The sequence below is a fragment of the Lactuca virosa genome, chromosome 9 (assembly GCF_052849685.1).
Source record: "Lactuca virosa cultivar CGN04683 chromosome 9, Lactuca_virosa_CGN04683_v6, whole genome shotgun sequence".
NCBI classification, from domain to species: domain Eukaryota; kingdom Viridiplantae; phylum Streptophyta; class Magnoliopsida; order Asterales; family Asteraceae; genus Lactuca; species Lactuca virosa.
In genome coordinates, this window is record NC_136434.1 from 225734907 (window position 1) to 225748116 (window position 13210).

A 13210-nucleotide genomic window follows, 5' to 3' on the forward strand; every position below is an offset into this window, starting at 1 on the left:
TAAGGCTAGTTATGAGTGTTTTAGCTTCTTGGAGTCTTGCATGCACGTAAAGTTAGCAACTTTACGTGATATCTACACCATAGGAGCCTAGATCTATAGTTTGGAGCTTTGGTTTCACTTAAAAGCATCTGAATGAGAAATGGACGGAAGGAACTCGACGAGTTGCATAGTCAACTCGACGAGTTGAACGAGGGTTTCCTGTTTTTTGGATTCTGCATGAACTCGACGAGTTAGTATTATAACTCGACGAGTTGGTTAGGGTTTTCCCGACATTTTGGACACTGCATGGACTCGACAAGTTGTCTTGAAACTCGGCTAGTCGACTGGGGTTTTCATAATTTCTTGAGTTCTGAAGGAACTCGACGAGTCAGTAAGCTACACTCGACGAGTTGGGTCAACATGGACTGTTGACCTTGACCTTTAACTTTGACCAATGGTTGACTAGTTTAACTTCTGGGGGTATTTTAGTAATTTGGAAATTTATGGAGGTGGAACATTGGTGGATGTAGGTGTTGGTGTTTGGAGCCATGTTTTGGGAGTTTGATATTTCAGTTCCGATTGAAATTATGAGGTGAGTTTTTCTTACTATATCAACAGGGTCTAAGGCACCAAGGCCGACCCTCTATGATTTGTATCCTGGTTATAGGATTATGCTATGTTACTGATATGTTAGATCGGTATTTTGGTTGTAGGAAAATGCTATGTTAGTGATCTGTTAGATCGGTATCCTGGTTATAGGATGATGCTATGTTAGCGATCTGTTAGATTGGTATCCTGGTTATAGGATGATGCTATGTTAGCGATCTGTTAGATTGGTATCCTGGTTATAGGATGATGCTATGAATAGTGATCTGTTAGATCTGTATGACTATATGTACATGCTAGCTAGCATGTGATTTTTATGTGCACATGATTGGATGATTGGGGGTTGGGTTGAGGCGGCCATGCTTTGTGCTTGTGCCAACATACCCAGGGCAGCCCGGATAGACTGCAGACCCGGTAAGGGCATACTAGTCAGGCTGAAGGCCCGACGAGCGGTCAGGATAGGCTGAAGGCCCTGAGAGGCAGTCCAGACGTGCCGATGGCTCGGAGAGCGGTCCAGATAGACTGATGGCCCTGAGAGGCGGTCCAGTCAGGCTGATGGCTCATTATTCATGTTGTTTATATGATATTGTTATGGTTTGTATGTCGTTGGTATTTTGGGGGAACTCACTAAACTTCGGGCTTACGGTTGTTGATTTTGTTTCAGGTACTTCAGATGATCGCGGGAAGGTGAAGGCGTGATCGTGCACCTCCTCGTATTTTATGATTTTGATTTCTGGGATACACTGACATGAAACTATTTTGAAAACAAATTTGTAATAGTTATTGGTCTTTAAATGTTTTAAAAAGTTTTAAATTGGCATGAATTTTATGGATGTTACAAGTTGGTATCAGAGCCTAGGTTTGAGTGAATTGGAGGAAAACTTGTGTGTATCCAATCTCAAACTAAGGACAAGATTTTAAAATGATTTTTTTTCAAATGGTTTTCAAAATACTAAAGGAGGATGCAAGTGTACGATCAGCCGGAGCTAGTAAGTAGACCCGAAAATACCTTACGAATTATTTGATTTTGTGATATGTTAGAACAACATGCTAGTACTAGGCTAGGGATCCTGCATGCCGAGGTGGCTATGTTGTTCCGGGTTCAGTTGTTGGAGATGTTTGGGTCTATCATGACCGTCATGGTGGAGTACTTTAATGAGCGATATGCAGCCATTGCCGAGACAGCTGCCGCTGCAACATACACAGCCATAGCCGTTGCAGGCAGTGTGGCCAGTCAAGCTTTCCGGTACCAGGACTTCGATAACATGAAGCCCCCGAATTTTGATGGGACTCAGGACCCTATCATAGCCATGAGGTGGCTATCTGACGTGGATGGATGTTTCTTCACGTGTTCATGTCCTACTGACCAGAAGGTCAGATGTGCCCTGAACCTGCTGAGGTCCGGGGAAAAGGACCAGTGGAGCTTGATGACAGGGTCGTATACTGATGAGCAGAGAGCTGCGGTTACTTGGGAGCAGTTCAGGGATATGTTTCGCGCTCGCTACATTCTACGGGTTGAGTGAGAGCGGCTGGCTCAGGAGTTTTTGGATTTGAGACATGATGCGGAGACGGTGATGGAGATCACCTGTATGTTCATTGAGAGGGAGATGTTTTGCCCAAAGTTTGCTTCCGAGCAGGCTCAGATGATATGTTATCTGAGCATGCTCAAGACTAACATCCGTCAGTTTGTGGCTACCCAGCATTATGATACACTCTTGGATTTACAGGAGGCAGTTAGGCGGCGTGAGCTTGAGATCGAGTTGTTGGATAAGGTGTCTAAGTCCATAACTATATTTGGTATGTACTTGACCCGATTTAGCATGGTCCATTTGTGTTGCATGACATCATAACAATTGGATAGACAAAATGAGAAAAAGGACACTTATGATTTGTTAATATATTATAAGCTCTAATATATTAATATGAAATCATATTATTTAATTAGTATTGATCAAGAATTAATTTGGAATTAATTTTGAGATCAAAAGAGACTAATTAAATATATGGGGATTGATTTGGTAAATCATCCATTCTTATATAGTGGGCTTATGATCCATGAGTCATTGGATTGGGCTAAAACCCATAGGGTGCTCCATGGAGGTTAAAACCCATGGATCATGGAGGAAATGAAAAGTCATGCACATTAGGGTTTACATGGTGTAACCCTACATGTGACACACTATATAAAGAGCCCCATGGCAAGCAAAATCGGCACTAAGACATAAGAGTGAGGGCTAGCTGAATTTTGTGCACAAGTGTTCTTCTCTCAAGTTATTCCAAGAGGTGTGGTGTTGTGTGAAGCATTTGAGGCATCACATTTGGGGTGCTAGGCTCACAAGGTCTTAAGGAATTCAAGCTACAAGAAAGGTATGTCATTCTACTAGTTTTATATTACATATGCCCCAATTGTATGCTAGTTAGGATGAAACCTTGGAAAAGTCAAAGTTTCCATGTATAATAGAGAAAACATAGATCCAAGGTTTCTAGGGTTGCATGTACACCATAGGAGTGTTAGAATGTTCAAAACCCATCAGTGGTATCAGAGCCTAGGCTTGTTTTCAATTATACTTGATGCTACATGTTTTTCCAAAGTTAAAATTCTGCCATTTTTGCTTCTGACTGCTCACCACGATGTGGCAGTATTTACCACGACGTGGTGATCCACCTGTGTGCAGAATTTCGGGTTTTTGCTTGCTATTGGATGAGGATCATTACCCTAAACTGTTTTTGAACCTAGAAAACTGTTTTTCAAGAGGGTAATGTTCTTGCTTGTCCAATTGAAAGGTGATTGTCAAAATTTCATACTTTGTTTTAGTTTATATGATTAATGTAAATTACATGGAATTTGTTTGATTTGAATTACCTTAATCATATGAGTTTAAGAAAGAACTTGAACATTCTTGTTAGTTGAATTGTTGTTCTTGATGATTTTAATGGACTCCATAACTTGTCCTCAAGTTATGGAGTTCCAAAGGTTTTCTTTTAAATGGATCATTAAAAAGTCATAGGTTATAAAAAATGAAGAGTCTCATTTTCAAGAACCATTAAACTCATATGTTATGAAGTTGAAAGTTTTTGAAAAGTTTTAAAACTTGCCCTCAAGTTTTGGAATTTGTAAAGTCACTTTAGAAAACATTAATTCCAATCCCTAGAATTTTAAAAGTTTAAAATTCAACCCTTATACTTTATAGTATTATAAGTTAATAATGTATATATATATATATATATATATATATATATATATATATATATATATATATATATATATATATATATGTATGTATAAGATCAAGTCAGTCTTACCGTTAGTAGGCCTCATTCATGAAGCCGGTCTATAAGGGGGTATAAGGTTGTTGCCTATAAAATGGCAGCTTAATGGGTGTCCTCTCTCACCCACCGCTTCCTTGACTGGTGGAGGGTCGTTAGCCGACACACTAACTTGGACTTATAAATTAACTAAATCTTCTATAAATTCCCAATCTTAGGAAAATGTGAAATTGAAATTGATATAAGGTTGTTGCCTATAAGGGGGTATAAGGTTGTTGTCTATAAGGGGGTATAAGGTTGTTGCCTATAAAGTAACTAAATCTTTTATAAATTCCCAATCTTAGTTACTTTAGGAAAATGTGAAATTGATGCTAACCCATGAAATTACACTTTGCACCTTGCTAAAGTCGTTAGTGGAGCGTGTGTGGTTAACCGGCACACTAACTTGGACTTAACAAGGGTGGCAAAGGGTGGCTTAAGGTTTATCATAGATCGGTGGAGCGTGTGTGGTTAACCGGCACATCGATTAGGTGATAAAATTAAGAGTACCAAGTTAATTTTCATGGTTATTCACACCTTGTTTGTGATCCTCGGTATCCCAGTCACAAACTTGAATGGGATCGTCGAGATTTTAAACATGCCATTGAATTGTTCAATGAATCTCAAAAGATGTAGGAGTTTCAATCCAATTAAAACCTAATAATCTATTTCGTTTTTCATGGTGGAAATTGGTAAATCGTCATTTACCTACCTTCAAATATTTTGTAGCTTGGATTACGGCATCCCTCTTCCAAGTTATAAAATATTGTGTTGGGTCCTAGCCTTAATATTTCATTTGGGTGTCTTATTAAGGACTCTTTATCTATCTAAACTTGTCTTTATTCCTTTTCAGATGTCTTCCAACAATGCTTCTGGCTTAAACCCTTCTGGCTCCTTCTCTCTCATGAACCTTTGTGGGAGAGTCATCTTTGATGGTTCCAACTTTAATGATTGGATTAGGAACATCAGGATGGTCACTCGATATGAGAACAAGGAATATGTACTAGACAAGGAACTGAAGGAAATCAATGAATCGTCTGCTACTCCAGAGGAGATTGCTGAGTATACTACCCATGAGAAGGATGCTACTAAGGTGTCTTGTATCATGTTGGCTACCATGACAACAGAACTCCATAAATCCTATGAAGATTTCTACCCTTATGAGATGCACCAGGACCTGATGGAAAGATACCATCAGAGTGCTCGTCAAGAGAGGTATGAAATCATCTCTTCCATGATAACAACCATGATGAAGGATGGTGAACCCATCACGGGCCACTTGCAGAAGATGCAAATGTTTGTGGACCATGTGAACTTCCCTGAGGAGCTGGCTATTGATATCATACTGCATTCCTTACCTCCTTGTTATGATCAGTTCCGTATGACCTATCATATGAACAAGGAGGAGGTCAGACTGAGCAAACTTCAAGGACTTTTGAGGACAGCTGAAACTGGTCTCAAAGGTAAATCGGTTGTATCTACTCCTACCACAACTCCTGTTCTGGCAATCGGGCAAGGTAAAGGGAAAAAGAGGAAGGCCCCTTCGAAGGGTACCAAGGGAAAGTCTCTTGATGGCCCCTCTTCGAGTGGAACCAAAGGAGGTTCTACTACTCCCTCTTCCAACCCGAAGGATGCACAATGCTTCTACTATCAGGAAAAAGGGCACTGGAAGCGAAGCTGCCCCAAGTACTTGTAGTATGTTAAGGATGGGAAAGTTAAACCCACCCATGCAGGTATTTACACTATATTGTCTAATAACTCACCACATACTAATTCTTGGGTCGTTGATACAGGGTGTGGAATTTACATTTTTTCTGATTTGCAGGGCCTAAAAAGAAGTAAGGATGTGGAGCACGGGTAGATAAACTTGATCATGGGGAATAGGAAAACTTCACCTGTCACCAAGATTGGAGTTTATTCTTTATTGCTTAGTATTGGGTTAATATTAGATTTGAATAAATGCTGTTACTCGTCTGAAATGGCAAGAAATATTATTTCCTTTCATGGTTTGTACAAACAAGGATTTACTTTTTCATTTGATAATGAATGTGGTGGTATTAATGCTTTTTATAATGGTGTTTTTTTATTTTAAAGCATTACCTTGTGATGGTGTATATGAAACTGTGTCGGTTGTAGACAACTTAGGAAATAATGTTTTGCATATTGATTCTTCCACTAGTTTGGATAAGGCATCCTTGTGGCATTGTCGTATTGGACATGTCAACAAGAAGCACATAGGCCAACTCCAAAAGGCTGTAGTTTTGGAGTCATTTGACTTAAGGTCAGATGATAGTTGCGAATCTTGTTTGCTTGGAAAAATGACTAAGTCACCCTTCACTGGGTGAGGGTTTTGTTGGATCTCATACACACAGATGTGGGTGGGCCCTTCAAAACCGCCACAAGGGATGCTAACCGCTTCTATGTGACTTTTACTAATGATTACACTAGGTATGGCTTTATCTACTTAATCAAGCATAAGTCAGAAACCTTTGAGAAATTCAAAGAGTTTAAACAAGAAGTGGAGAATCAGTTGGGCAGGAAGATAAAGATGCTCTGATCCGATCGAGGTGGTGGGTATCTTAGTATCGAGTTCCTTGACTATCTTAAGGAATGTGGAATTGTTTCACAATTGTCACCTCCTAGGACACCACAACTGAATGGTGTGGCTAAGAGGCGCAATAGAACCTTGTTGGACATGGTTCGTTCCATGATGAGTCGAGATTCGTTACCAATCTCATTCTGGGGGTATGCCTTAGAGACTGTCGCCCATATCCTTAATCTAGTCCCTACCAAAAAGGTTGCCAAAACACCTCACGAGATGTGGATTGGGAAAGTTCCCACTTTAGAACACATCAAGATTTGGGGTTGCGAGGCTTTCGTGAGGCGTGAGACTCACGACAAGCTCGAACCTCGAAGTGAGCGGTGTATTTTCATCGGCTACTCACATAAATCCATTGGTTATCTCTTCTACAGACCGAGTGACAATGTTGTCTTCGTGGCGAGGAGAGGAGTCTTTCGTGAGAGAGAATTCATAAGCCAAGGAAACAGTGGGAGGCAGGTTGAACTTGAAGAACTTCAAGAGTCAAGCGGTGAAGGAACCTCAAACACTAGCGATCAACCTGAGGAGGAAATTCCTGTTAAGCCAATTGATGAGTCTGTACCTATCAGGCATTCCACCAGAGTTAGGAATCCACCTGAGCATTACTATGGTTTCCATATTACTGCGGAAGGTGATGCATTTATCAGTGATATTACACTGGTAAATTTGGATGAGCCTAACAACTTTAAGGAAGCCATGGCAGGCCCTAAGTCCGCCAAATGGAAAGAGGCTATGGACAGCGAGATTCAGTCCATGTATGACAATCAAGTTTTGAACTTGGTTGACAAATGTACCGGGTCGTAAGACAGTCGGGTGCAAATGGATCTTCAAGAAGAAGACCGACATGGATGGGAATGTACACACTTATAAGGCACGACTGGTTGCGAAGGGTTTTACTCAAACTCCGGGAGTTGATTATGATGAAACCTTCTCACCAATAGCGAAGATTAAGTCTATTAGGTTTATGCTAGACAAAGTTGTATTTCATGATTATGAAATATGGCAAATGGATGTCAAAACCGCTTTCCTAAATGGAAAGTTGGCTGAGGATGCTTACATGAGTCAGCAATAGGGTTTTGTTGATGCAAAGTACCCTAATAGAGTGTGGAAGCTTGAGAAATCCATCTATGGATTAAAACAAGCATCTCGCAGATGGAATCTTTGTTTCGATGAGAAAGTCAAAGAGTTTGGCTTCTCGAGGAGTGAGGATGAGTCATGTGTATATGTTAAGGCTAGTGGGAGTATAGTTAGCTTTTTGGTATTGTATGTGGATGACATACTAATCATAGGAAATGACATCCCAACCTTGCAGGAGGTTAAGTCCTGGCTTAGGAAGTGTTTCGCTATGAAGGACCTTGGAGAAGCTGCCTATATCCTAGGGATAAGGATATTGAGAGACAGGAGTAAGAGACTAATTCGACTTAGTCAAAGTACCTACTTGGATAAGGTGCTGAAAAGATTCAGCATGCAGGATTCCAAGAAAGGTGACTTACCGATCCAGAGTAACGCCAAACTGAGTAAGACTCAGAGCTCGAGTATAGAGGCTGAGATAGCTGAGATGAGTCGAGTACCGTATGCTTCCGTTGTAGGCTCGATCAGGTATGCTATGACTTGTACTCGCCCTGATGTGGCCTTTGCTTTGAGCATGGTCAGCAGATATCAAGGGAATCCGGGCAAGGCTCAATGGACTGCGGTGAAGAACAGTCTCAAGTACCTGCGGAGGACTAAGGACTGGGTCCTTACCCTTGGTGGGAGTGATGACTTGAGAGTAGTGGGGTATAGTGATGCTAGCTTTCAGACTGATAGGGATAATTTCCGCTCTCAGTCGGTCTGGGTCTTTACCCTAAATGGAGGAGCAATTACTTGGAAAAGTTCCAAGCAGGAGACAATGGCTGATTCAACTTGCGAATCAGAGTACATAGCAGCAAGCAAGGCAGCGAAGGAGGCGATATGGATGAAGAAATTCATTGGAGACCTTGGAGTTGTACCAGGTATAAAGGAGCCTATGGAAATTTTCTGTGATAACGAGAGTGCCGTTACCTTAGCTAAGGAACCAAGGGATCACGACAGATCCAGGCATCTCGACATAAAATACCACTTCATTAGACATAGAATAGAAGGACTCCTCCTGGCAAAGAGGGTATCATCATATGAGAACCCAGCTGATCCCCTCACGAAGGGACTGTGTAGGGTTAAACATTTACAGCATGTGAGGCGCATTGGGCTGAAGGATGATATTAGTTTTAGTAATTAGATAGCCTTCGAAACTTGTAATAGTTGAAATGTAATTGACATTTGATGTTTAAATAAAAGGTGTCTATATTTACTAGTATGGTACTGTCTTGTGTCAATCATTTACTATTATTTCATTTTGCATGTTTTGAATTCCAGAATAATTTAGTTATGGTATATCATATTATTCAAACTATCCACAGTCGATCATACTTTGGAAGTAGGTATTGAAATAAGACTGTCATGAATTGGATTTGTGGATTCGTCTAAATTGTGTAAGACATAGAAATTTTTGCTGCAACATTCATGAGTGCTCATAAGTTCTGAGTATTGGATTCAACCCACGCTCACTTGTATCACTTCATGGAATTTATCTCGAGTGATCGTGAGACGGTAATATCATATAAGTCTTCAACCCAAGAGATATGAGTTGTTGACTATGAGTTGGTTGTACATTGATAGTACGAAAACGCATCAGTAACTTGATGTTATAAAACGTGCTGTTGTGTATAATATGATGATTAGTTAGTACAACCATATGATTCGAAGTTTATCTGTTCCTTTTAGTCCTTGGAGGATTAAAAGCGATATCTTGGGCCCCTCGATGATTTAGTTTTGACTTATGTGACGGGCCCGGTCAGAACTGAATTGATGTGTTCAATTAATTTCTATGTCAAACAAATCGGAAGCGGGAAACAAACTGCTGGACAATAAGTACGACGTTGTTCCATGTATTTGTCCGACTAATATCTTGAACAGAGGATTATATGGTCACTTATCTTAAATGACGCATCATCTTAGTTCCACGAGACTTTGAAAGAGCTACGATTGCTGGTCGGATCCTGAAGTTGTACTTGTAGCTATAGTTATTAGACTTATCCAAGTGGGAGACTGTTGGATAAGGTGTCTAAGTCCATAACTATATTTGGTATGTACTTGACCCGATTTAGCATGGTCCATTTGGGTTGCATGGAATCATAACAATTGGATAGACAAAATGAGAAAAAAGACACTTATGATTTGTTAATATATTATAAACTCTAATATATTAATATGAAATCATATTATTTAATTAGTATCGATGAAGAATTAATTTGGAATTAATTTTGTGATCAAAAGCGACTAATTAAATATATGGGGATTGATTTGGTAAATCATCCATTCTTATATAGTGGGCTTATGATCCATGAGTCATTGGATTGGGCTAAAACCCACAGGGTGCTCCATGGATGCTCCATGGAGGTTAAAACCCATGGATCATGGAGGAAATGAAAAGTCATGCACATTAGGGTTTACATGGTGTAACCTTAGATGTGGCACACTATATAAAGAGCCCCATGGCAAGCAAAATCGACACAAAGACATAAGAGTGAGGGCTAGCCGAATTTTGTGCACAAATGTTCTTCTCTCAAGTTATTCCAAGAGTTGTGGTGCTGTGTGAAGCATTTGAGGCATCACATTTGGGGTACTAGGCTCACAAGGTCTTAAGGAATTCAAGCTACAAGAAAGGTATGTCATTCTACTAGTTTTATATTACATATGCCCCAATTGTACACTAATTAGGATGAAACCTTAGAAAAATAAAAGTTTGCATGTATAATAGAGAAAACATAGATCGAAGGTTTCTAGGGTTGCATGTACACCATAGGGGCGTTAGAATGCTCAAAACCCATCACGAGTTATAGTTATGGGAGCAGAGGCAGGCCCCAACGTAGTCATAGCCGACGCCAAAGAGGTCTAAGACCGCTGATTCTAGGTTTGGAGGCCAGCATGGCCATACTTGTGGCAAGTGCGGGAAGTGTCACTCGGGGGTTTGTAGATCTGGTAGTGCGTGCTGCAAATGCGGGAATGAAGGGGCACTTTGTGAGGGATTGCAGCTATCCAGCCCCATTTCAGGATATGGGGATCTGCTACCACTGCCATCAAGTTGGTCACGTGAAGACTAACTGTTCAGGGTCCCGGAGGGCTCAGGGACGCGCCTTCCAGCTTATAGCCGAGGAGGCCAGGATAGCACCAGATGTGGTTGCTGGTATGTTTCTATCCCTTATCTTGTTGATTATATTTGTTTTATACTTATATGTGTTGTACCATGTTAGGTATATTCTTAGTGAACTGCTTACCTGCTTTGGTATTATTTGACTCTGGGTGCGTCGGTCTTTTGTCTCTTGGTCGTTCAGTAGGGAGTTCGGTTTGCCTGTAAGAGAGCTAGAGTGTCCGTTGTTAGTCTCCATCGCCAACGAACATGGCATTTCTGCTTCTTCAGTCTATCGGGGCTGTGTTTTGGAGATCTTTGAGGTATCTTTCCCGATAGACCTGATTACGATTCCCATGGGGGATGTATGTATGATTGTGGGTATGGACAAGTTGAATCGCTTCGGTGCCATGATCGACTGCGAGGGTCAGTGGTTGGTAGTTCGAACCCCAAGTGGGGAGAACTGGTTATCTTCGGCGAGGGTACCAGGTTGGGTTCAGGGTTCTGCTCAGCCGCCAGGGCTTGACAGTATATTCAGCACATGTGTGCGGGTTATTTAGTGTATGTGGTGGATACGCGGGTCAGAGATCAAACCTCGGTTTCAGAGGTTCCAGTCGTTAGGGAGTTCGCTGACGTGTTTCCGGAGGAGTTACCCGGAGTGCCTCCGGAGAGGCAGGTCGAGTTCAGGATCGACCTTCTGCCAGGTGCGGCCCCTATCGCCAAGGAGCCGTACCGATTGGCACCGCCGGATATGCAGGAGCTTTCATCTCAACTGCAAGAGCTGCTAGGCAAGCAGTTCATTCATCCGAGCAGTTCTCCGTGGGTAGCATCGATTCTCTTTGTGAAGAAGAAGGATGGTTCACACCGGATGTGCATTGACTACCAGGAGTTGAACAAGTTGACGGTGGAGAACCGTTATCCACGACCACAGATCGATGATCTCTTTGATCAGCTACTGGGAGCATCTTGGTTCTCCAAGATTGATTTGAGGTCCGGGTACCATCAGGTCAGGGTATGGGAGGAGGACATGGAGAAGACCGTGTTTTAGACTCGTTATGGACACTATGAGTTCGTGGTGACGCCGTTTGGCATCACCAACGCGCCATCTATATTTATAGACCTGAAGAATCGGGTATGCAGACCGATGCCCGATCGCTCAGTCATTGAGGATATAGATGACAACTTGGTGTATTCCAAGACCCGAGAGTAGCACTAGGAGCATCTTCAGGAGTTATTGGGAATCTTGAGACGAGAACGGCTTTATGCCAAGTTCTCGAAGTGCGAGTTCTGGTTACGAGACGTTCAGTTCCTTGGACATCTCGTTAACCAGGAGGGGATTTTGGTCGATCTGGCCAAGATCGAGGCCGTTATGCAGTGGGAGGTTCCGAAATCTCCCTCGGATATCAGGAGCTTCTTGGGATTGGAAGGGTAATACCGGAGATTCATAAAAGATTTCTCCAAGATTGCAGTACCCCTCACTCATCTGACGATGAAGGGGGTGGATTTGTCACAACCCCAAACCGAGATGGCGGAAGCATTCGGGGGCGGAGGACGTCATGTACAATATCATAATAATGCACAATAGTAACACAAGCAACAACATCCATTGCATTAATAGAATAGTTAATACATGTGTATTCTGAGTATAGTTGTAATACACCAAAAATGTATATAGCAAAATATAAAAGACGATTCTTGAACATGCTCCGTCTTTTCAAAAACCAGATCCAGTGTACTTGTCTACTGGTTCCATGAGAATACAAGTTATTTTGAAAGTCTGTATCAACATTTAAGTTGGCGAGTTCATAAGTATTTAATGTCAAATGTTTGTGTTTGTTTCATGAAATGTTTGTGTTTGCTTAGTAAAACGTTTGTATACTTGCCAGAAAATCCTGTATTTTCTTCTAAAAACGAAATGTAGTCTTCTACCCAAGACCCGACTGTTTTGTAAATTTGTTCTCTTGTAAAATGTATGTTTGTACTAGAAATAGTATAAAATGTAAGTTTTCCCTGTTTGTAAAACCATCTTTACTAGAAAAATAGTATGCATTTCTCATGTGAGAATATCACTGTATGAATGTAATGGAAAATGAAGGTTCACAGTAGAATTGTGTAAAATAAACTACTGATGCATTAACTGCCTTGTGACCAAACTGGTTAATTAAGGTTAAATGTGATTAGGTTATAACCATGCTTGATTGACTAATATAAAACACGACGTTCTTCAGGCGTCGAAAATGGTATTACATTTGTCACTCGTAGACCTGCAGGTCCCACTGTAGCTAGCAGCAAGGTGTGGGATGGCCAATCCCGTATAGATCTATACACAAACTCACGCATTCCGTCCAGGAGACTCTGGTTACAAAACGTGACCTAACCAGTACATTGCTATGCCAGGAAATAGTATCTCACATTTTAGTTATCTTGTTCTTGTTATAGTATGTAAGTTCCTTTTGTTCTCGTAAATGAATAGTATACTTTGTAATGAATAGTAATAGTATGTATGTATTGACTCA